The sequence below is a fragment of the Colius striatus genome, chromosome 21 (genome assembly GCF_028858725.1).
Source record: "Colius striatus isolate bColStr4 chromosome 21, bColStr4.1.hap1, whole genome shotgun sequence".
Lineage (NCBI taxonomy): Eukaryota > Metazoa > Chordata > Aves > Coliiformes > Coliidae > Colius > Colius striatus.
In genome coordinates this window covers 10,294,710-10,317,081 of record NC_084779.1, presented here as the reverse complement: position 1 = coordinate 10,317,081, position 22,372 = coordinate 10,294,710, and the positions used below count along the sequence as shown (strand labels likewise).

Genomic DNA, 22,372 nt, shown 5'->3' with positions numbered 1-22,372 from the left:
TATTCTGAAATCTGTCACCAGTTCAAATGTCATTTTGTCCAAGGGTTAGAAAATGGGTCACTGTACATTATGTTTGTCATTTTTTTGAGCAGCTTCTGTGCATTTTCATACCAAGGACACGTGAAACAATTTCTAGGACAGCTGACTTCACCAGTACCTCAGTTTCCTTTCGACTGCTACACAATCGTCTTTTCTGAAGAACACAAGCACCAAAGAACAATTTGATCCTTTAATTTTTGTACAATGCCTAGGAATTTATTTCTCTGACTGACTCTGAAAGAAGTGCTGAGTTTTAATACCTGCAAACCTGAAATGCAGGTTGGTAGAACGCCCCACAATTCTGGCATTTGAGCTCTAATAGAATCATAGGTTTTCCTCAGCATCACAAACTCATCAGATTTCAAGCACATTTCCATGTTCAAAAAGCAGTGGAGCTGTCCCAACACAAATGAATAGGTGGAAAGCCAAAGGAAGCCAAAACACTACCAATTACCTGCAATTGAATACCATTTCTCAGAGAGACAATAAGCTGATGAAATGCAGATATTCACTTTTGGAACCGAGTACTGGCTGGTGAGCTATAAGCTTTCACTTCAGGCTGCAGCCATCCTCCAGCTGACCTGCTGCTGGCTAAGAGTGATTCAAGCTGACGCCCCTGCCCTCCCGGTTCTGCAGCTTGTGACTCACTCTTGCACCTCCCGCTTCTGGGCAGGCACCCCAGGGCCTCCCCTCGGAGCTCCGATACGTGCTGCTCCACGGTACCTCTCCTTGCATTGAAAGCAACCCCATTCTCAGAGTGCCTCAGGAAATCTCCGTTTGAGCAACAAAGCAGAGAAAGGAAGCGTTAGAGAAAATATAATCTACTTTGGATCCACTTGGAGTGGATCCTACTTGGAGTGCAGCTGCTGACTAACAGCAGGGACTGAACTGGAAGGCAAGGCAACTAGCATCTCTGTGAAGGAGGAGACACGTTCCTGAGTGATGCTGCGGGCAGTACAGGAAAAGCTGTCATCATCAGGGATCTGACACCCACTGCTTCCACTAGCACCAAAAGCTCCTTTGCCTCCTGGCTAAAATGTGTCCTTGCTACAAAGCAGAATGACTCACGATCCACCCATACAGATCATGGCCTAGACAATTGCTGATCAGGACACGGAGGTATCAGCCACATCCTGAACATGGAAGAAGCCACAAGGTAGGACAGACAGAATGGCACTGACAGGCTTGTGACTCAGAACACAAGGGAAAAGAAGAAAGATGGTGTCAACAGCACGAGAAGCCTGCAGGTAACAAAAGAGGCTAATTGCTAGGCATGAACAGAATGGCCAGTCGAGGTAAAACCCCTCCAACAGCACATGCCATAACATTCTCTCAGCACATGTACCGAAACACACAATCTTGTAGAGGTATATTTGTACCACTGTCAAAACAAGCTTTTAAAGACCACCATATGGGAAAAAGGCTTCGAGGAGCCTTTTGCGATTGTTACGTTATGTCCGAATCTCTGTTTCTGTTAACTTTTTGAGTCAAGTCCATGGGTCACCATGCAGAAAATCCAACATGAAATGCAGTCTGGTGTTTTGTTAATAATATACTCTGTGTTTGTTCATGCTCTTTAATCACAGTTTTTTGCTCTGTGGAACATCCTGTCTCTCTGGCCTAAACCAGTTCGGAGGTAAAGTTGCCTTGGACTGAATCCAGACTACACGTGTATTTTTTTTTTATCCTGTTCTGCTAAGCTTCTGTCAATTTAAAACAAATTGGTAGCGTTTGTATAACTGTATTTTCCTGAAGAATAAAAGGAACCTGCTTGCAAGACATATAAATAGAGCGCCCTGTCCCCCTCTCCACCTACCCCCCACAACCACACCCCCCCCACACGAGGAAATCCATTGCCTCACCAAAGACAGTAGAGCAATGAAGGGGAAAGGCTAGCACACAGATAAATTTGTTAAGACTAACTGCCTGTAAGAAGCCATTCATCTATTGCCACTACTATGTTTTTTATACATCATCAAAGGTAGTGACTATTTTTTCTGTATTTTCATGCTATAGGTTTTTCTGGTTTTCTGTAGAAGGTTTCTGGGTTTTGGGGCATGTTAAACCAATCTCAAAAAGTCCTGTTTTGTTTCTACTTCCGAGTTTCAGGAAACCAACAAATACAGCTCCAAATCACCGACACTGTTATGAGCAGAATATACTGTAAATAAGCTTACTGCTACACTGCTAACACCGCTCACTGGCGGAAAACTTTCACAAAACTCTGTTCTACCACTGCTGTCTCCTGAACTCTCATTCTGGAAACTGGTCTAAACAAATGCCAGGGTTTTGTTTCAAGTCTGCAAATTTAGGGTTGGATGAACTCCAGAAGGACTGGGTGAATTTAAACAGGCAGGAGGAATCATAAATTTTGCTTCTGGAAAAAAAAAAGAGCTCTGTTTTGCTTGCCAACAGGACATCAATAAACCTTCCCAAGAGGGAAGAAGCTGAACAATAGTTTTTAACCATCTATCCCCACAGTCTTCCATTAAATTTTGGGAAGGTAAAATAATCTTTTGGAGATGAAAGACTAAGGCAGAGAGGGTATCTCTCTGGAACAAGTAGGGAATGAACATGTGAGCCAAAACACTGAATGTGACTTGCAGTGCTGCACACACGCAGAAGGGCCACACACAGATGGACAATCCCACATAGGGTGCAGGTAACACCTAGCATGGGTAGCAAAGAGTCTATTTCCCCAAAGGCACAGAAGGATGAAAGAAACTTTCTCAGTTTCTCCACGTGAGATGACTCCTCTCTTATGCTCCAGACCCAAAATTCAATTAATACTTTTAAAAGTTTGGGTTTTTATTTTTTTTTTTTCCCAACTTTGGAAAATATTTTCTTTTTAGAGATAGTTATCCAAAAATAGAGCAACACAGACACGGAGACGTAAGGTGTAGTATTAGGAATAAGTCTAAAAAAACTTGGTGTGGGGGGGAGGGAAGAGTGTAACTACAGTATCAAAATATAAGAGCGGCATAAAGTGAGGTAAATGCACGCAGTTAAATTTACTACATGACAATACATAAAAGGGCAAGGTGCTGTTCTGTCTGTGTTCTATCTGCCTTCGTTACTTCTACTAGACAGCTTCTCAGTTATTTCAAGTACGGTAAAAACAAAAGGGTGTAGTGGCTCATTTACATAAACTTTTTAAAGTTTATATACCACTTACGTTGTCAATTTTTTAACATTTCTCCTGAAATGCTCTAATTCTGTATACATGACAGAAGTAATGAAATACAAAGATCACCCAAAGTGAGACCTGTCCGTAGCTAGAGCTCAAAGGGAGAAATGGCACTCTGCAGAGAGACTGGTATGTGCACAAAATGAATCAAGAAGTAAAGTGAGCAAACAATACTAAAGTGTCTTCACCTATATGAACACCACTTTGAATATCTTTTCTCTGCTCAACGTGAAAACAATAAGAAAAACAAAGTAAAATACTCAACAAGATAACTCTGACCGAATAGACTGAGAATATTTAGGTGCTATAGAGAGGAAAAGGTTCTCTGGGGACCAGGGGACGGACACGAGGCAGAGCTTCATTAATTGGTAGTAAAAAAACCAATATTCTTTGAAAGCTACAGTATTTCAAGTGTAGATTTCATTCAGTCTGACTATTGGGTTAATTACAGGAAGTCAGAAGAGATTGGCACCTGCATTCTAGCACAGTCAAGAGGAGAAAGTAAAACTGCTTACAACTGGCAGTGCACTGGGTCCATTAAATATGTCCCATCCTTACCGACATGTCACCTGTTTACAAGCAATTTCTCAATCTGCTCTAAAATTTTTTTAAAAGCCCACAATAAAGAAAGTAGGGCAGAAGATTTGTCAAATACATTTAAATTAATGTATTTCCAGACCGTTTCTTTCTACTTGTGATGTTTACTTACATGTACAGAAGACAGTATTTTAAAGGCAGGACAAAATTTTCTCATGAACTAGGTCTGGAAATACACACAGTGGGCAGTAGTGCATGAGTATTAGCCAGGTCTTCAGTAAGAGGTTATTGTAGGCCTCAGCATTATGACAAATCATCACAAAGTACATCTGAAAGTGGGTTTGGACTGGTGAGTCTGGAACGAGGGAACAGATTGCTTACATCTGAGTGGAACAAACAATAAGCCTGGGTAAATTTATAGCATTTTAGAACTTGTGGTTTTATTCACACTAAGAAGACTACCTCCGTTAGGAATGCAGAGTCAAGGAAGTACTGGGAGATCAAGGAAATGAGTTTGAAGAATTACTCCTTTTTACACAAGAAAGATCTCAGCAATTCCACTCTGAAATGGTTAAATCCGTAAAAAACCAAATATGCTGTATCTAACTGCTAGAACCAGCCCCCAAGGCAGAGCTTTGAAGGCTTCAGTATTGCAAATCAATTTTCTGTGCTACAAAGTACTATTGAAAGAGCTCTGACCGTGGGCAATCCTCAGCGGCCCTGATGCATGCAGAACACTTCCAGGGACCAAGCCATACTCTACTTGTATTTCTGCTTAAACTTGGGTCTTGCCCAATGAAAGGCCTGGCTTTCTTCCACTGCAGCTCTATTAGCATTGCCAGCGAAGAAAATTTATACAGAGAGAGAAGGGACTGGCATTCCTTCTACAATAGGGCCAATTGTCTCAGGCTGCCACATTCAGTTAAATGTTTACTTTGTTATTTCACAAGTCAATAGGAAGCAAAAGGTCAGAGAGGCCTCACTGTAGAACATTCATCTATTCACCTCAAGCCAAGATGCCAGTGAGAGACTACTGCTTTCTAGTTGGTTTTTTTATCTTCCTTCTCCTGGAGACAGGCACTAGCTAGTAAATTAACACTCCAGCAATTTGTCTAATCTGGTTTCATATCCTAGAAGAAATGTTACAGTCTGAGAGTATTCTTTCAAGATTCTGAAAGGGGAATATTGCCAGGATTTGTTTACCGCGACCGGTTAACAGAGAACGATTAATCTCTTGATAATACCCTCGAAGACCAGACTTTTTTGGCGCACTTGAAAATGCGACCTATAGCAAAGACAGAGCCGTAAAGTGTGCAGAGTGCTTCCTGCAACGCAAAACGCCTCTCCGTGTGAAATGGGTTCAAGACCCTACTCAAATTCAGAGTCCTTTAGAAGCTGCATTTACTAGCACAAAGGTAAAATAAGCACTGCCATTTAATAGGAATAGGACTGCTATTCTTGGCTTGTTATGAATGGACAATCTATAGCTTTGCTCTCAGTTGACGAGGTATGACTTCACTCGAAAAGCCACTTGGCCACCTAATCCATTAAAAACAGCTAAACACTTTCTTAAGCTGCATGTAATTGTCTTCCTTTGTTCAAGTTAAGTAAGTTAAAAAGACACCGAGTTTAGCCAATGAAAACCTATCACAATAGCAATCAAGCCATTATTTTCAAAAGAAAGACGCATGGGTCAAATAAACATCATGTAATTTTCAGCTAATTGCAAACAAGCTCTGAGTTTGTGAAGAAAACATGGCATATTTAGTCATGACATGAATGAGTCCTGCACTGATGAAACCTTGAACACATTGCTTCTGATGGCCCCACCAGCCAGACAGTTAGTGGGACACGGCCTTGGATGGGATTAGTCATACCCCAGCAACACCTGTTTCTCTCCCCTTGAGTACTGAAGAAACCAAGACAAGCAGTGCCAAAGCAGAAGTCTGTATTTGGACAGGCAAATCCTTCCTGCTCCTCCTGAGCACAGCATGCAGTTGCCAGATTAATCAACAACTAGACCTGAAGAAACTGGTGTGCTTGCAGAGCTTGGGAAATTCCATGCCTCTGAAAGACCATGACCAAAAAAACACAAGGTGAGGCCTTTTCCAGCATACACAGGGGAATCCCAAATCTGGAGAGGGAAAAGAAAATCCAACACACACACATTCCCCAAAAGCTGGGTGAATAGATGTGTGTTAGCCAAACCTTCCACCTCTGAGCTACTTACACATAAAATAAGCAGTACTTGTTCTGTAGCCGGTAAAAACCATGGGAGCCCCATTCAAACTTGAGAGCAACCTGTGCACTCTTGTGAGATGGTGAGCATGTATCCAGCTCCCAGTCTCATTAAAGAGGCTGAAAAAATCTACCACTGACCTGACTGGAAAAGCACAGATTTCTTGAGGACTGACCAGTCCACAAAAAAACAGCCATGTAACTGAGTGACACACTGAAAATCCTTGGACGCAACTCAAATAGCTCCCTCACAGAGCTGATGGGAACGTTTCTGGACCAGCTGTTCTGCTCCACTAATACTCTCCTCATCATTAAACTCCCGACACCTCTAGGTTATGAGGCAAAGCTCAGGTTTTTACTGACCAGAGTCTTCCCTTCAAAGTGGTCAAAAGTCTTCAAATTATCTTCAGATTATCTTCAAATTATCGTTACTGTATGACTGGGAGCATATTTTGACAAGTCAGCAAGATTTTCCTTCCCAAGTCAATACTATTACATAAGCAAAGAAAACATTTTCCTATACAAATTACTTTGTATCCCATACCATCCAATTCAGGCAACATTTTAAGCTATGTTTGGAGACTGAAATACCACCACTGATAACTCTCAATGGGTTAATACCGTACAGAGTGCTTTAACAATATTACAGCATTCCATTCTCATTCTACCAAACCACTCCATTTTACAAAATGGGAAACTGAGATGCAAAAGGGCTAACTTCATATTACGTAAAAAAAAACCTACCGAGCACCTCCTTTCACAGAAATCATGCACGCGCATTTAGAATTTACATTTTGCTTATAGCATCACCTAAGATCACGTAGAACATCAAAGCTGATTAATTTTTATTCAAAAATTACTCAGAAAAGACAATAAAATATTTCTTGGTAAGATTTCTTGGAACATCTGCCACATTACTCAAGACCTGCATGTATCTCGGTCTCTTGGCTAACACAGTATTTAAATAAGAACAATGGCTTTTAGAACATATCACCGTATTTTATTCTAAAAACCACAAGGACAAGCCCTCTGCTTAGATACTTACGTGTACTCACGTGTTTCACAGGGCTAACTGTAAATACAACTTTTCAGAGCTGAATCGTTACAGCCTGATGACATCAAGTGCATGGTAATGACTTGTGCTGTCATGTAAACAAGTGACAAAAGTTAGCAAGAAGACTCTCAGTGACAGAAATGACCTACACTCCATTAGGACACTGTCCCTCATCTTTTGAACCTTCTAAGGAGGGAAATTTGGGAGCATGCTACAGCAGCAGCACAGAATAACCATCAAATGTATTTTGTAAAGAGCCCGAAGAAACCCCGCCTCTGTAGAGCACAGAGATCTTGTGCTCATCTCACGGTACAGATCACGTTAACACAAAGAGTGTTGTGGGGACACTATTAGCCTTCTAACACTCAGCACAGAAATTCAGGCTGTGATCCAGAGCCCAATGTAATACTGCATAGATATTATACAGCCTGTAGCCTTGGGTCTGTTGTGCTGTGAAGGTGAACATGTACAAGCTTAAAGGTATGCAAGATAAGGAAAAGTAAAATCACAGACAGAAGTGTAATCATCAAGACACGAGTAACAGACTGATGATTCACGGAATGAAATACTGACATGAAAAGGTAACACAAAGCCAAACAAGTCTAAGAAGAAAAAGTAAGTAAAAAAATCAAATTAACGTTTTGTGCCGCTTGTCTCCGTGAGGTCCTAGTGCTCCTGCAGACACTAATGCAAGTGCTCTTCTCCCTTGATTATGATTCACTATTATCCTATCACAGTTGGAGAAAAGGGTTGGCATGAAATCAAGTGCCACACGTCTTCCTTTCCAGTCCTGCAGGTGATTCATAACCGGTTATTTAAAAGTCATAAACTTGTTCATCTGTTGGGGTGAGTCAGAGAACTAGGAAGTGACTCGTATTCCAGACCATCTCTATGGATCTTCGAATCTTTCAGCAGGATTCCTGCAAGATCAAAACTATTTTGAGGACCGATTGCTTCGTGATACAAGCTCTCTTGTCAGATGATTGAAGAGGCACTGTAAGAGAGAGGTGAGGCTCGGGGTACTAAGCACAAACACACACACAGTTTCACTGGCCATATTTACTTTTACACATACATTATGACCATTTTTCCACAGCCTAATACCACACAATTGAATGCAAATAACAGTTTGCTGATATTATGACAGTAAACAAATCCCCTACACTGTTACGTTTGTAAGCATAAACACTCACAATTATTGATTACAAAGATAAATGCTATCTACCACTTGGTAACACCTAGGAACTAATATAGCAAAATATTTTTTAAACACTACCTATATCTGTAAAGGTCTTCCAGGCACTTTATAAGCTTGGTGGTTTTGGGATGGGTTTTTTTGTTGTTTTTTTTTTCTTCCCCGGGAACTTACTAATAAAAGCATTACAGTGTTAAAATCTCCTTCTGGATGCCAATTACTCCTATATATTGAACACAATCCAAACACACGATAGCGTGTAGGTGGAATCTGGAAAAGAAGGGCTGTTCCTCAGTCATGGCTATGCCATGTGATGAGACCACTCTACCTGAAAGGGTAGAATGGTCTCATCAGCCATGTGCCATGAAGTTTATGTCGTTATTCATGTATTCCCAGAAGGGGCCAGATGGACATCGGCATGACTATAAAACAGCCTCTCTTCTAGTTTTCATATGGGGATTATTTCTTATCAGCAGGAAGGGAAAGCTTTATCCATCTGGCAGAAACCATCAAGGGGCTCTTGGCCCCCATTATGATGAAATCAGACTAAAACTACTCATCAATGAATTTTTCAGATTGTACAAAGATTGTCATAAACCACAGCGGAAGAGTGTCGTGCCTCAAATTCTGATGTCTGTGGGATCTAGGTTCATAGTGGAACACGAATACACACATAACCACTCATTTATTCATCTTCAGTAGCCACAGTATGATGGCAGTGAACTGTTAATGCTCTTGATAAAACCCTGGTGTTCTAACACTATTAGCTAAGTCTAGTTACACTTCTTGGTGAGAAATGCCAGAGAAAGCCTGTTTTAAAAAGTAGCTGCTACAATTACAGCTTTACATGAGAGATTATCAATCTTGAAATGTAGCTTTATACATCACAGGCATGTTTTCAGCTGAAGGCAAACTGAACTGAAAACAAGCAATGTGAGTTGGAGTACAAATTACGACACAGAAAATACCAACCACCTTGTCAATCAGCTCCTCAGACACAAAGCACATTCTAGAAAGGCTGTCTCTTGGCATTTGTATTTTCCAGCAACTGATAGCCCAAAGCGTTAAGTCTCACAGTGAACGAGTGGGAAAGAGAGCGCTTAGGTCATTCTGACACGCTGAGTCCTGCACTCCACTGTGCGGTGCTAGAGACCGAGACCGGCTTAGCCTTTGCTCCCAAATGACTCTGCAGCACTTGCAGCCACCCACGTTGCCCTCACCTTTACCTGAGGAGTGCATATGACACTTCAGTCTGCGCTGCCCATCACACAAACTCTGCATCTGTACAGAAGTGTGATAAACTGCTTTAGACCTTCTGCAGAACTTCAAAGGAAAGAACTGCAAGGACATACAGGATATGTCACAAATTCTACCACGTCGCTGCATTTATCCGGTGTACGCAAGCCCAACAGCTTGGCCAGCTCTCCGAGTAGCCAGTTCACAGCCATGCCGTGCTAATTCTGTCATGACTTTGGCAGAAAGGGCCAAACTATAATCTAGTTTATAGAGTACAGCTCCTGTGTATCTAACTACAGCCTTGAATTAATTAAAAGCTTTTAGGTTAACCTTAGGTGACGGTTATCAACCTGGTCTTTACAATGAAATCCACCATTACCATAAAGAAGCCAAGGATTTCACTGAGATAGAAGAAACATGAAAATGTAGAGGCTGATTCTTAACTATCTATGTAAAAATCAAAGAAATTTCTTGCTAATCTTGCCACTTTAAAAACTTTCTAAACATCATTTAGCAATGTATTTTGATGACAGGAAGCACAAACGGGAACGTCCAGAAGAAGCCTCGTTGTACCCCTCAGGCACTTCCTGCACTAGTGACAAAAGCAAATGCAAAATTGCTAGGAAAATGCTTTGTACTTAGGTTATGATTCTTCTTCCTTTTGGTCAAGAAATACATGTTCAGCAAAAAATGCAGTCTGGAAGCAAGAATGCCCACCTCTGTGTCACTGTGTCTGGCTAGACCGAGAACTGCTGGGAATGTGTCTCTGATATATCAAATTTGGAGTAAGCTTGAGAATAAACCAAATCAAAGCCAAGCTCGTAATTTTTTTTCTCCCACTCTTCACACTTCAAGCAGAATGGGTGCTTAGTAGTCATTTGATCTAGTAGGCCATCCCTTTGCTGAAAGGAAATTATCTATAGTTTTCTCCACTAGCCTTGTAATCACTTAGCCGATGGAAGAAAAAGCAGAATGGTCCATTCAAGGCGAAAACAGATCATTCAAATATCCCCACGTTAAAAACAGACACTACAAAGAATTTAAAAGGCTACAGATTTTTCTGCCTCTCTTGCCACAGCTCACAGAACCTGAGGCCTACATTCTATATAAAGAGTTCTGCTTTCTGTGTTCCATAGTCTCTTTCAAAGTCTTGCTGAAAACCTGTAAACACTCCATTTCGTCATGCTGAGAACTTGTATGGTAGCTAACTATAATATACAAGAAAGTGAATATTCTTTATTCACTTCAAAGGAAGGCTTTCCTGAGAAAGTAGGACAATACTACCACATTGTACTCCTCCAGGTCTTTTAGCCTTCCCGTATTGAGAATCCTACCTCTTAGAAAACATGTATCCAGGTAACCGTTTTCCTAACAAAGCAGCAAGTGTTCCTGACTACTACAGGCAATGTTCTGTTCCTGATGCTGGTGACTGATAGAGTCATGAAAATAAGACATTGAAACTGCCTTTGACGATCTGGTTTTGTTGGGTGATGCTATGCCTACTTTGCACTTGGAAAATCTGAGATATTTAGGGACAAATGTGCCTTGGAGTATGCGTGTTACACCTAAAAACTGATTCTTCCAGGTTGGCCTTTTCTACGGCGCGTCACTTTACAGATGACAGATACTGCTTCCTGCACACACAGCTGCATAAAATGAGATTTCAGGAAATAAGGAATTTTTTTTAACCCACAAAATAAATTCCACGTCAACTAGTTTTCCGATTAAGACTCATAGACTGCCTGCAGGTACTGCTATCTTCTGTCTGCCTCCAGGAAAGGAGATAAATTTTATCAAGAAGTAATTACGAGGAGCAAACTGTACTGTCTGCTGAGCCAATGCAGTTACAGTTACAGTTTCCTCACTTACCACCACTTACTTGCTAAATAAACTGACCCGGTGAGTCAGTCCTTGCAACAAAATGATGTAATGCATAAAAATTCTGAACTAGTAACCTCCAATATTCTTTGAACACTTGGGAATAACCCTCGCATTAGTCAGAGAGCAGCAAGTACAAGCTGCCGCTGCCTCAGTGAGTCACAAACAAAAGACTTGGCATCTCTTAGAGCTTTGTGCAACCCCTCCTCCTCATGTTATTCCACTACAAGCCAATGTTCCCAAACTGGGCACATAGCACATCTGTAATGCTAGCTGTATCCCTATTACATCCTGTTAATGACTCATTCAAGTGTGCCCCAGTCAGCTAGTGCTCAATGATTTGTGCTCCTCTGAGTTCATATACATCTATCTATTAAAACAGATGCATTTCTGTGTTAGATCTTTAGCCAGCTAACCTTCACCTGAAGACAATTCAAGTGTCTAAGTCAAAAGGTCCAGTCTTAGGCTTCCTGTAGCTGTTTTGCACAACAGAATTAATTTCCAATCCCTCATTAACACTACTGAATTACAAAAAGAACTTTTCCAATTATGCAGTCTTCACAGGCTTTGTCTATCCTTCTGTCGAAAGGCAAACTTCAAAAGCTACCATCTTTAAGGCTAAATACTTGAAAGCATTCTCAGTAATATAGGCCCAGATTTATTAAATCTGGAGTGAAAAGAAAAGGAATTAACATGTTCAGTTAAGAAAAAGAATCTGCTGTTTCTGCAGCTAGGAATTTGTGTGCATTTGGACAGCAAACCTGGCTTAATGTTCTCTAGCCTCTACAATTTATGCAGTTGAATCAAAGTGGTAAATAAGCTTAAATGAAAAAGAAAATAATAAATATTAATGGGTAACAATTTCGGGCCCTTAGCAAGCAGTTTCTTACACAGCTGAATAACATACTCTTATTAAATGTACATGCTCCTTGCAGACAGGCAGTGACAACTGGCTAGTATGTACCTGGTTCCCAGTGTCCTGTGAGTCCCAGGAGTGAAGCTGCAGCTCCTGCGCAGCCTCCATGTTTGTGACAAGGTGTTTGTGACAAGGCTCCGAGAGCAGACTAACAGGGGAGAAGGGCAAAAAGCTGAGCATTGCATTCCAATGATCAATACATCCTGGCCTATGTGCATCAGCTCCCATCTGAGACAGAAATGTCTGAGAACTCTAGGCGCTCCATCACTACAGATTGATCATCTCCAATTTTTGCTTTTTATTTGTGTAAATCCCTTTCTCTTCCTCACCAGTAGCTTTGTGGACTTCTGTTTTCTCATTCTTAAGGATGCAGGTAGTTAACCTTAGTGTTTAGGAAGTGCTCCAGAATGATTCAGAAATGATTTTTCAGACAAAAAGGAAAAAAAAAAAAAAAATCAGCTCCGGACTTTTGCACTGCTGACCCTTAATGGCCATGAGCACATTTTACTAAGGGTTGGAGGAGGCAGATATTAGGAAGTATACCTCACTTGACAACTTACAACAACAGATGACACATGAACCTCACACTGACTATTCCTTATAGAGTTTCTCCGTAGCCTGAGCCTCTCTGGTCAGGAAAATGCAGAAATGGTCTGTCCCCAGAACCACTGATGGCTCAGTAAGCATCGCTGCATTCCCTCTCAGCATTCCGAGCAGAGGAATCTAGTTGCAAAGGGTTTTTTCCTTTTCCTCTGATTAACACCTAAGTTTACAGACAGCAAGCGTGCACATGTTGGTATTGCTTAAGAAACATCTGGTTTTGGCAAGCAGAGGCCGGAGTGATGGAAATCGCCTTACTGCTTCTATGAAAGACTGACTACAAAAAAGGCCATGAGGTGGGGACAACATTTCTGAAGTCAACATATTTGTCACAGCAAGGGGAAGCTGCAAAGCAACTCGAGTTGCCTGCTGAGACAACTCTACAGGCTGTGTGCTGACCTCAATGCAACTAACCACTCTAACTTCCTAACAGCACTGTGTTGATAATGGCCATCATTGCATAAGCATAGAAAGAAGTAGTCTCTCCAATGCTAGTAGCAATAAAGAGGCAAGTATTCTGGAAAAAAAGAAAAAAAGGTTCCATCTAATGCCATGTGCAAGACAACCTCCTTAAGCAAGGATATAAAAAAAAGCCCTAGAGGTAAGAGCTTTCCTCAGAGAGAGAGGTAACCTGGTTATCGAGTTTCCTTTGTGCAGTGCCTAACCACTTTGTGCCAAAAAACCCCACAACACCCACTGCACTCTAAGTGGTCCTCCCAGCTCCAGTTCCTCTCTGACATGGAAAAATCACTGCCAACAGATTTACACCAGAGCCTCTTAAAGGTCCAGCTCCCACTTCATAACCTTGGCAAATATCTGAGCTAGTAGCTTTATGACTGTGTCATAAAGCTGACATATGACTGTGGGGAAAATGAATGCTTTGGCAAGGACAACCAGCAGGTGACCACAGGAGGGGACCGCTAGTGAGACAGGATCGATCCTAGGCAGAAATGCCAGTACTTAAGAAATTCTCTAATAGCAGCTTTAGATATCAGTGTCTCTCAGCTGCAAGCAGCATAAAAGTGGGGCTCACTATAGCTCCTGTACAGGACTGTCCTGTTCTGAAGGGAATTCCTCTAAGAATTGCTGACTAGTTATAATGGTGCTTTAAATACGCAGTACTGCAGTAGCCTAGACAAAGAAAAGAATTGCTAGTTACTGGTAGTCTTTCTGGGTCTGTAGTCATACTTTGCTAAGGATTGTGGGCAACACAAAGCACTCATGTGTCCCCTCTGATAAAACTGACAGTTCCCAAGAGCCAAAGAGGTTCCTTACAAAGCTAGGAGTACCCTGGGACACATCTAAGTCAAGTCTGCAGCAGCCTTGAAGAATGCATGTGGCATGATCTTTCTCGCTTGGTTATAACACAGATGCAGTGCAATTGCACCTTCCCTGTTTCCACAGAAAAACAACACTGAAGGTAACAGGCTCAGCTTTTCTCTCATTTCTGTTTTCCAATCTAGTTTCTTCAGAGACGGTAGCCAGATCTAGCATACTTAAGAAGAGGGATAGCCTCTTCTGAATCCTATCCAACCTGAAATACTGGCTTTGTTGGCCAGAGGCCCAGGTGAGGCTGCAACTGTGACACTACACACAGTACCTTTGCTTAACCTTTTCCCTCTCACATTGCCAGCATGCATTTCAGGTATTTTGACATCTTAGAGATAATTTAATATACAACTTTTGATTTCTCATTCCAAGTAAACACGGCTAGTGCATTGCTCTGCAGCAACCGCAGTCAGCACAGCCCCTTCTAAACTCTGAGTCGGATGCTAGGCTGTGTTTTGTGAGTGTTCAGTCTCTCAGTGTCCCCAGGGCCTGAGGCTGCTAGGCCAAGTGCCTACAGCCTACAGTCTCGGGGAGGGGCTCAGCAGCACCCTCACCTTTGGCCAACTTCTTGTTCTGTTCCACCCCTCATGACTCAACCTCAAGAAACAGCCTGTCTTACTATTTGGTCCAAGTAAGTCTATATACTTAAATACACATGCAGAGAATCCAAGTCCTTTGCACAGACATACTTTCTGACAGAGAATCCTGTAACTTCATCACAACTTGAAATGTTTATAAACATTTCTCTAGCCATGTCACAGCCAGATGACTGGGGGAAAAAAAAAAAAAAAAAAAAAAGAAAAGTCAAACTAAGTATTCAAACAAGTTCCTGGGACATAACATCAGCAGCTAGGTCTGGCAGTTGTGAAAGCAGCATTCAGGAGCGTCTGTTCTTAACTCCTTCATGGAGATGACTGCTTTTTTTTCCCCCCAAAGTTACAAGACAGTATTCTCACCATAAAAAACCAAACAAACAAACAAAAAAAACCCCTATCTTAGACTGCGAGATGTAATTCCTCAGTCTAGCGCTTTCAAAAGGGAGCTTTTCAAATGTTAATTGCTGTGCTGGTATTAAGTATTCTGAAAGCAAACAATGCACATACATTCTGGGGAGGGTCATCTGGAAAAATTAAATTCAAGCAAGTTGGAAAAAGGCACTCTTAAAGCTTTCTGTTTTCCCGTGCTTTGTACAAATTGGAACATCTGAGAGGTTAGAGTGGGAGAGAATTCAGGAGGTCGTCAGCCATTAGGTTAGACCGGGTTGCTCACAGCTTGATTCAGCCTGGTTTTGAAACCCTCCAGGGACAGAGACTGCACAATCTCTCTGAGACTGCACAATTCCAATGGTGGACTGCTTCACTGTAAGAAAGTTTCCCCTTATGTCCACCTGCAGATAACAAAATTGGTTTTTAAACCACAGAAATTTTTCATCTCACACTTTCTCCCTTTATTTTCCTAACTGTCATAGCACCATACTCATGTTCTCAAACCCTTACTCCCATCTGACTCCTACTTGACTCCTCATTCCCTTTTCTCACCTTCAACCACACCATCCCCTACATTTAAAACAGCTTGCTGCTTTTTGCTTAGAAACCCTCCCGAGATTTCTTGCTCTCATCCTCTCCTCAACTTACTCCATAAATCTCACCTCTTTACAGACACCTGCAGGTCCCGGCAGAGAAAGATGCCGTTACCTTTCCTGCTTGAATTCCTTGGTGCAAGATGACATCCAGGACTTTTCCACTCTGTAGTTAACCGCATCCACAAGCGGCACTAGAGTCTCTCCATCCCCTCCTCAGCAGCATTCTTCAGAGTATCTTGAAAAATCTCTCAGAAACAGACACCATGAACAGCAACTACCTTGTTTTCAGTTTGTGTTCTGGAGATTGCGTGACAGAGCAGTGCAGATGAAGCCACAACTTCTACCATAAGGCAATACTACCATGACTCCTACGGCACGTGCTGATTTCTATGCAACTTTCTGCAGGTGAGAGATGTAGCCCAGCTGGGCAAGTCACCTCTGAAGGAATTCCAGGCAAATTCAGAATAACATATGGAAAATGTTCACAGACTGCTTCCCCAGCCCCACCCAAGGGAGAAAGGATTTCAACTTTACAACAACAACAAAAAAGATTACAGACTGGGATATCCCAGCTGCTTCAAACCTGACTTCAGTAGTCAAGTCTTAACTTTGGGTGACTCAGAGTTACTCAGCTATCAGGACAAATTATCAAGCCAACCCTTTCACTTTGATACCGAGAAATAATGACTCTAGTGACATTTCTTCCTATTCCCTTGCTTGCCAAATAACATCATTTATATCTTCTTTACAAAATAAAGACCAGCTATCAGAACCTGATGTACAAGCAAGCTGCTCCAGCTGCTCTCAAGTATGGATCGCAATGGCACAGTTTACGTAATTTCCCAGAAACTGTAAATGCAAGTGATTAAATACATTTAAGATAAAAGTTATGGCATAGAATTTTCTTTGGCATCTCCATTTTAAAAGCAGCAAAGCAGTCTCTGAAAATGCCATATAGCAAAAATGCCCCGGAGAATCACAGGCATCCTGGAGCTTTGAGGTGAGATACAAAGCCCTGGTACCTAGTCTGGCCCAGCCACCTGGCACTGAAGTAAATTACAGACCAATCAGCCTTATGGATACAGAGGAAAAATCTGGCCATTCATGCAACCTCAAAGAGAAAAAGAAAAAGATAACTCAATCTCTGTTATCTAAGCTGAGTCTAATTTATCCTACTATCCACGGCAATTTTAAAGCATGCACTGAAAGGCACTAAGAAGTGTGTCGGGTATCACACAGCAACTTCTTAGCCAGCTTAGTTAGGGAAGGCACTATCCTTGGGATACATGCCAATATCCTTTTCCGTGAGCACCCTATGGTAAGGTTGCCTACTCAAGAACCATTTTATCCTCAGCTGGCAACATGTTCTCATGCTGTAATGTAAAATTTGTTTTACACCAAACATTATGTTTTACGTAACACATAATGCTTTACTCAACTCCATCCCGGTGCACCGCCTCCAACTGAAAGCACTGGCAAACACGGAAGTAAAACACATTAGGAAGGAGTAGAGGAACCTTCACCTTCTGTCCACCGTCGGTTAGGGATTCAGCAGTCAGATCTAGTGACATATCACATAGAAGAGGCTGATAGTTGGCTACCTGCTCCAGGACCTTCTCCTCCTTCCTTGGATGCAAAGACACAGGGTACGCTGGACAGACCCTTCAGAGCCACCGTGACCTCACCCTGCCCTGAAGGGACACCTTTGCTAGTGACTGTACGGGAACACCTGTTCCTTACACTGTGTGTTTGGTTTAAAATAGCATGTGACCAACTCAAGCTATAGACTGATTTAAGAACCTTCAAGCCTTAAAACATAAGGCATATCCTCCAACAACTCCCAGGGAAACTCTCAGAAAGTAAATGAAAAAGTCTGAAAACAGTTGCCATGCCAATAGCTGAAATCTGATAGCTGTTTTCCCACTTAGTGCTCAAGTAGTGGTGGCATCCCTGCCCTAAGAGATGAAATAGCATCCTAATCTGCTATACTTCAAACTAATTAGCTGGCTGCTCCACTAACACAAGCACACATTTTTATTTCTCAGCAATCTCTTTTTACACTGCAAATGCTTGAGGGAGATGAATAAAAAAAGTAAATAAATTAATCTTCCTTCACTCCAACCAGAAACACGGTAATCACAAACAAGCAATGGCTATTGCCATTTCTCAGAGAAATGTCTGTAAAAGCAAAACTGTGGAAGTACATCAACTCGAGAAGAACTTGCTTTAGAAAGCAGAGGAGCTTCGGTGCAGATAACACAAGCTAACGCATATCTAAGGCAAGCCAGGACTATGCAACACTGAACTCGGAACTGGCAGTTACAGCTCAAAAAAAGAGATCGCCAAGTCATGCAGGACAGCCCTCTGCAATTAGTGGCTCATATTGAGGCAGTTGCCAAAAAATGAAGACAAAAAGCAGAAGGAATATGGCCAATAAAACAGAGCGTCTATCCCACGTGCAGTTTCTGGTCTCTGCATGGAGGATGATCCAGAGACAAAGGTAACTACAACAATGAAAAGAACAGCGGCTCGTGAGGAGACACATATGGGGCTGGGGTTTCCCAGGGGTTTGGGAGACTGGGGGGATTATGGTCCAGGTTAACAAAACCAAAAAAGGCAGTAAAACCAAACTGAATGTGTAGCACTCACCACGCATAGTTATTTGGCAGACCCTGTAATTTTAGAAGTGAGAGCTCCTGGGGAAAATAGCAGCAAATTGGGTTAGAACAGACAAAAGAAAACACTTATTTACACTGTGAGCAGGGAACTCCCAGCGCCTGCTACCACCAGTGGCCGTGGAGGCAGCCAGGCTCAGCAGGTTCAAAATGGGACCAGATAAACAAATGCATGGAAAACTGATCTGTAACCAGAAAACACGCAACCAGGCAAGGACGTAACTTGGCTACAACAGCTGTGGCTTCTGGGTGAATGTGAGAGGACTGGACCACAAAACTGTCTCAGCTTGCAAGCTTTTCCTAGAGTCCAACTGCTGGCCTAGATGGACTGTTGGTCTGACTCACTTGGGTGTTACTGATGTTTTTATTCTTACACAGAAATCTCTTGGCTTCAGTGGGATCCACAGCCAAACATAAGGTTCAAATTCCAAACTTCAGTTTGTGCACTGCCTCAATATTCAGTACACGCATAAGTTCCTGATTGGAAGCTACTTTCATTATACATACTTCTGGATTATCTTTCTTTTCTGTTGAAATATGGGCTGTCTTTTGGAAGCCAGACAGCTAACTTGAGGAGACAATGCTGCTGAACTGCTGTCAGCTGCTGCACTGGAATACAATAGCGTCTGACACACATGGAAAACAATTCTTAATGTGCCAGAGGTTATCACCAATGTTTATTGTGTGAAGAAGACAAGCAAATAAGTAAACAAATGCTCTCATATATAGCAAGTAGCTTGTGAAAGAGCAAAACAACATATTTGTGGAGTATTATGCAGCCACCCCTCTCCATGCAGGCATTTCTGTAATTAAAGTACATTTTCAAAGTTAGAAAAAGAGAAACAAATCATTAACCCATCACCTGAAAACCTGGCCTCTTTGTAAACCCAAAGATCTCCATCAATATACAAACAGCATCTTTCCCTGCAAGAAGGGATACTAAAGTAACATGGAGATAAGACCTGTATTACTAGAAGTCATTTCACAGCAGAAACTTCACAAAGGTTTCACTTTGAAATTGCTGCTTCCAGCAAGACTAGAAAACTTGGGAGATCATGCCAGAATTAGAAAGTGCCTGTGTGCCAAGTTTGAGATTAAGACACATACCTTTCCTTTCCCAAAAGACTATTTTGATAGCAGACTTGGTTCAGCTTATTTACAGGTTTGCAGGCCATTTTTTAACTTGTCAAAACGTATGCCAGGCATGTGTGCAGTAGCCAGAGAACTTATCATTTAAGTAATTTCTGAAAACAACATGCAGAAACAAACATTTGATACAGATCATTATCACTTACACTTTGATTTTGGCTTAATGCTACTATCTTTGCATCACTGAATTTAATTAGACTCCACATTTCCTTCATGATTCATCATTGCATAACAAACTAGATAGACATTTTATGGGTGTGTTGCAAGTTTGCACAATTAACTGAGTCTATTGGACTGGAAATGACGATTTGTATTAACTGAAAAGATCATGTGGCTGCATAGTTTGTGGGTGTTGGTTTATTAGAATGGAAAGTGCCAATTAGAGAAGGAGAAAACAAAGACAAACTCATTATGTTTTAAAGACAAGCATCTATAACTTCCTGGAAATGTTCAGGTTTAGCTGGGATAGGCTTCCCTTTTGCTAAATTACAACAAAAATCATTCTTCCTGTGTTCATGAGCACGTAGGAATAGCAAAAGAGGAAGCACAGGTGACAGAGGCCACAATCCAAGCCACAAAAACATGCCACAATCCAGGATAAAGATGAAAGATGAGTTTCTATGCCAAGTTCACCATCACCACCAGCTTCTGGACCCTTCCCAGTGAAGTCTGTGCCTACTGCACATTGGGCACATCGGTCACACAAGCTGCAGCGGGCTGTAGGGACTCATCATGGACCAGCTGCTGTGCCCTGAGTGTCACAGACACTCAGCAGATCCCAAGAGGAAGAGAAGATATTTCCAGAAAGAAACGCTAGCTCCCAAACCTGCAGTGACCCTGTGAAGGAAAGGAGAGAGTCTGGTCTCAAGTCAACAGCGACTTCTGGATTCATGGATGCAGAGTTTTAGCCATGCCACAGGCCATGCAGGTACAGCCTCACCACCCAGACCTTGCCTCACTGCTCTCCCCACACAGCTACTTCCAGCCGCACAACGGGAATACTTTTTTCCTCCCTATATTTTAAGCTCAACAGCAAATTCAGTCCAATTATACTTTTCACATCTACTTTCAACAGCTCCAACTCACTACCAGAAATCTACATGAAAAATGTACAACTCAAATGCCCGCAAACTCACTAAAGGTTATATATTTGACTACAGTACTTATTCTTTTTTTATTTTCCCAAATACATCAGGCTGGTGAATGAAGTCAGCATCTCAAATACTAAGAGAAAAAGGGGGAGATAAGTGAGGAGACAATAAGAGATTGTAAAATGTTCTACAAAAAGGTTGTCGAGAATTGCTATGATCACACCAGCTTTCCCCTCTTCTTACCTGCTTGCAGCCAATGCTGCTATGCACAAGCGCAGTTAAGAGCGGTCTTGTACACACACATGCATATATATGCATGATACATACATTTAAGAGTGAAAAGCTATTTTCACGTCTCGATTTTTTTATGCCCAATTTGAAATGTTTTGAGGCAACCTGATCTTAAAGGCAGAACCTTAGTTTTATTCGCTAAACCTCACAAAGGTTATTTGGGTCATATCTATACAACCTCAATTAGAGATAGGTGACTAGAAACACTGACATTTAAAAATACTTCTAAGTAAATAATTTAAATATCAGCTTGTAGTGGTTTTGCCTGGGCCAGGTTTTTTTGGTAGCAGGTGGTCTACAGGGGTGGCTTCTTTAAACAAAAAGAGTTGCCAGAAGCTTCCTGCATAGCTCACAGGGTTAGGGCCAGTCAGTTCTAAGCTGGACCCTGCACCTGACCCTAGCCAATTAGTGATAGAGGTAACGCCTCTGTGAATAACATATTTGAGAAGGAGAAGAAGTTGTTGAACGGTTGCTAAACTGCAACAGAAACAGGGAGGGACAACTTGAAAACGTCCCCGCCGACACCAAGGTCAGTGGAGAAGGAGGGGGAGGGGGTGCTTAGGCACTGAAAAAGCTTCCCTGATATGTGGTGAGAACCATGGTGAAGCAGCTTGTGTCCCTGCAGTCCTTGGAGGACCACTGGGAAGCAGAGACCCACTCGCAGCCCGTGGAGGAGCCCACGCCGGAGTGGGTGGATGCCTGAAGGAGGCCTGAAGGAGGCCATGACTCCATAAGAAGTTCATCCTGGAGCAAGTTCCTGGCAGGACCTAGGAGTTCACGGGGGAGGTGCCCACACCAGAATGGGTTTGCTGTCAGGACTTGTGATCCCGTGAGGGACCCAGGCTGGAGCAGTCTGTCCCTGAAGGACTGTTCTCCTGGTGGGTGACCCACACTGGGGCAGGGTGTGAGGAGCTGCCCCTGTGGGAGGCCCTATGCCAGAGCAGTTCATGAGGAGCTCCAGCCTGTGGGAAGAACCCCTGCTGGGGGAGTTAGTGAGGGACTGTCTCCTGTGGGAGGGACCCCACAGTGCAGCAGTGGGAAGTGTGATAAGGTCTCTCCCTGAGAAGAAGCAGCGGCAAAGTCCATCTGTAATGAACTGACCCCAACCCCCATCCCCTGCGCCACTGGGGGGGGAAGGAAAGGGAGTCCTGGGAAGAGGAGGGGTGCGGGGAGGTGTTTTGAAGACGGTTTCATTTCTCATCTCCCTACTCTTATTGTTTCTTTAATAAACCAAACCTTTTTCTCCCTAAGTTGAGTCTGTTTTGCCCCTGACACTAATTGCCGAGTGGTCTCTCCATCCTTATCTCAACTCACAAGCCGTTTGTTATATTGCTCCCTCTCTCCTGTCCAGTTGAGGAGGGGGAGTGATTTTATG

General features: G+C 42.3%; 1 protein-coding gene across 10 annotated transcripts in view; it reads right to left on the bottom strand.

Annotated features, from left to right (window-relative positions):
* The window catches only part of SLC45A1 (solute carrier family 45 member 1), a 53,161-nt gene that overhangs the window by 21,885 nt on the left and 8,904 nt on the right, over positions 1-22,372 (bottom strand). The window lies entirely within an intron of this gene.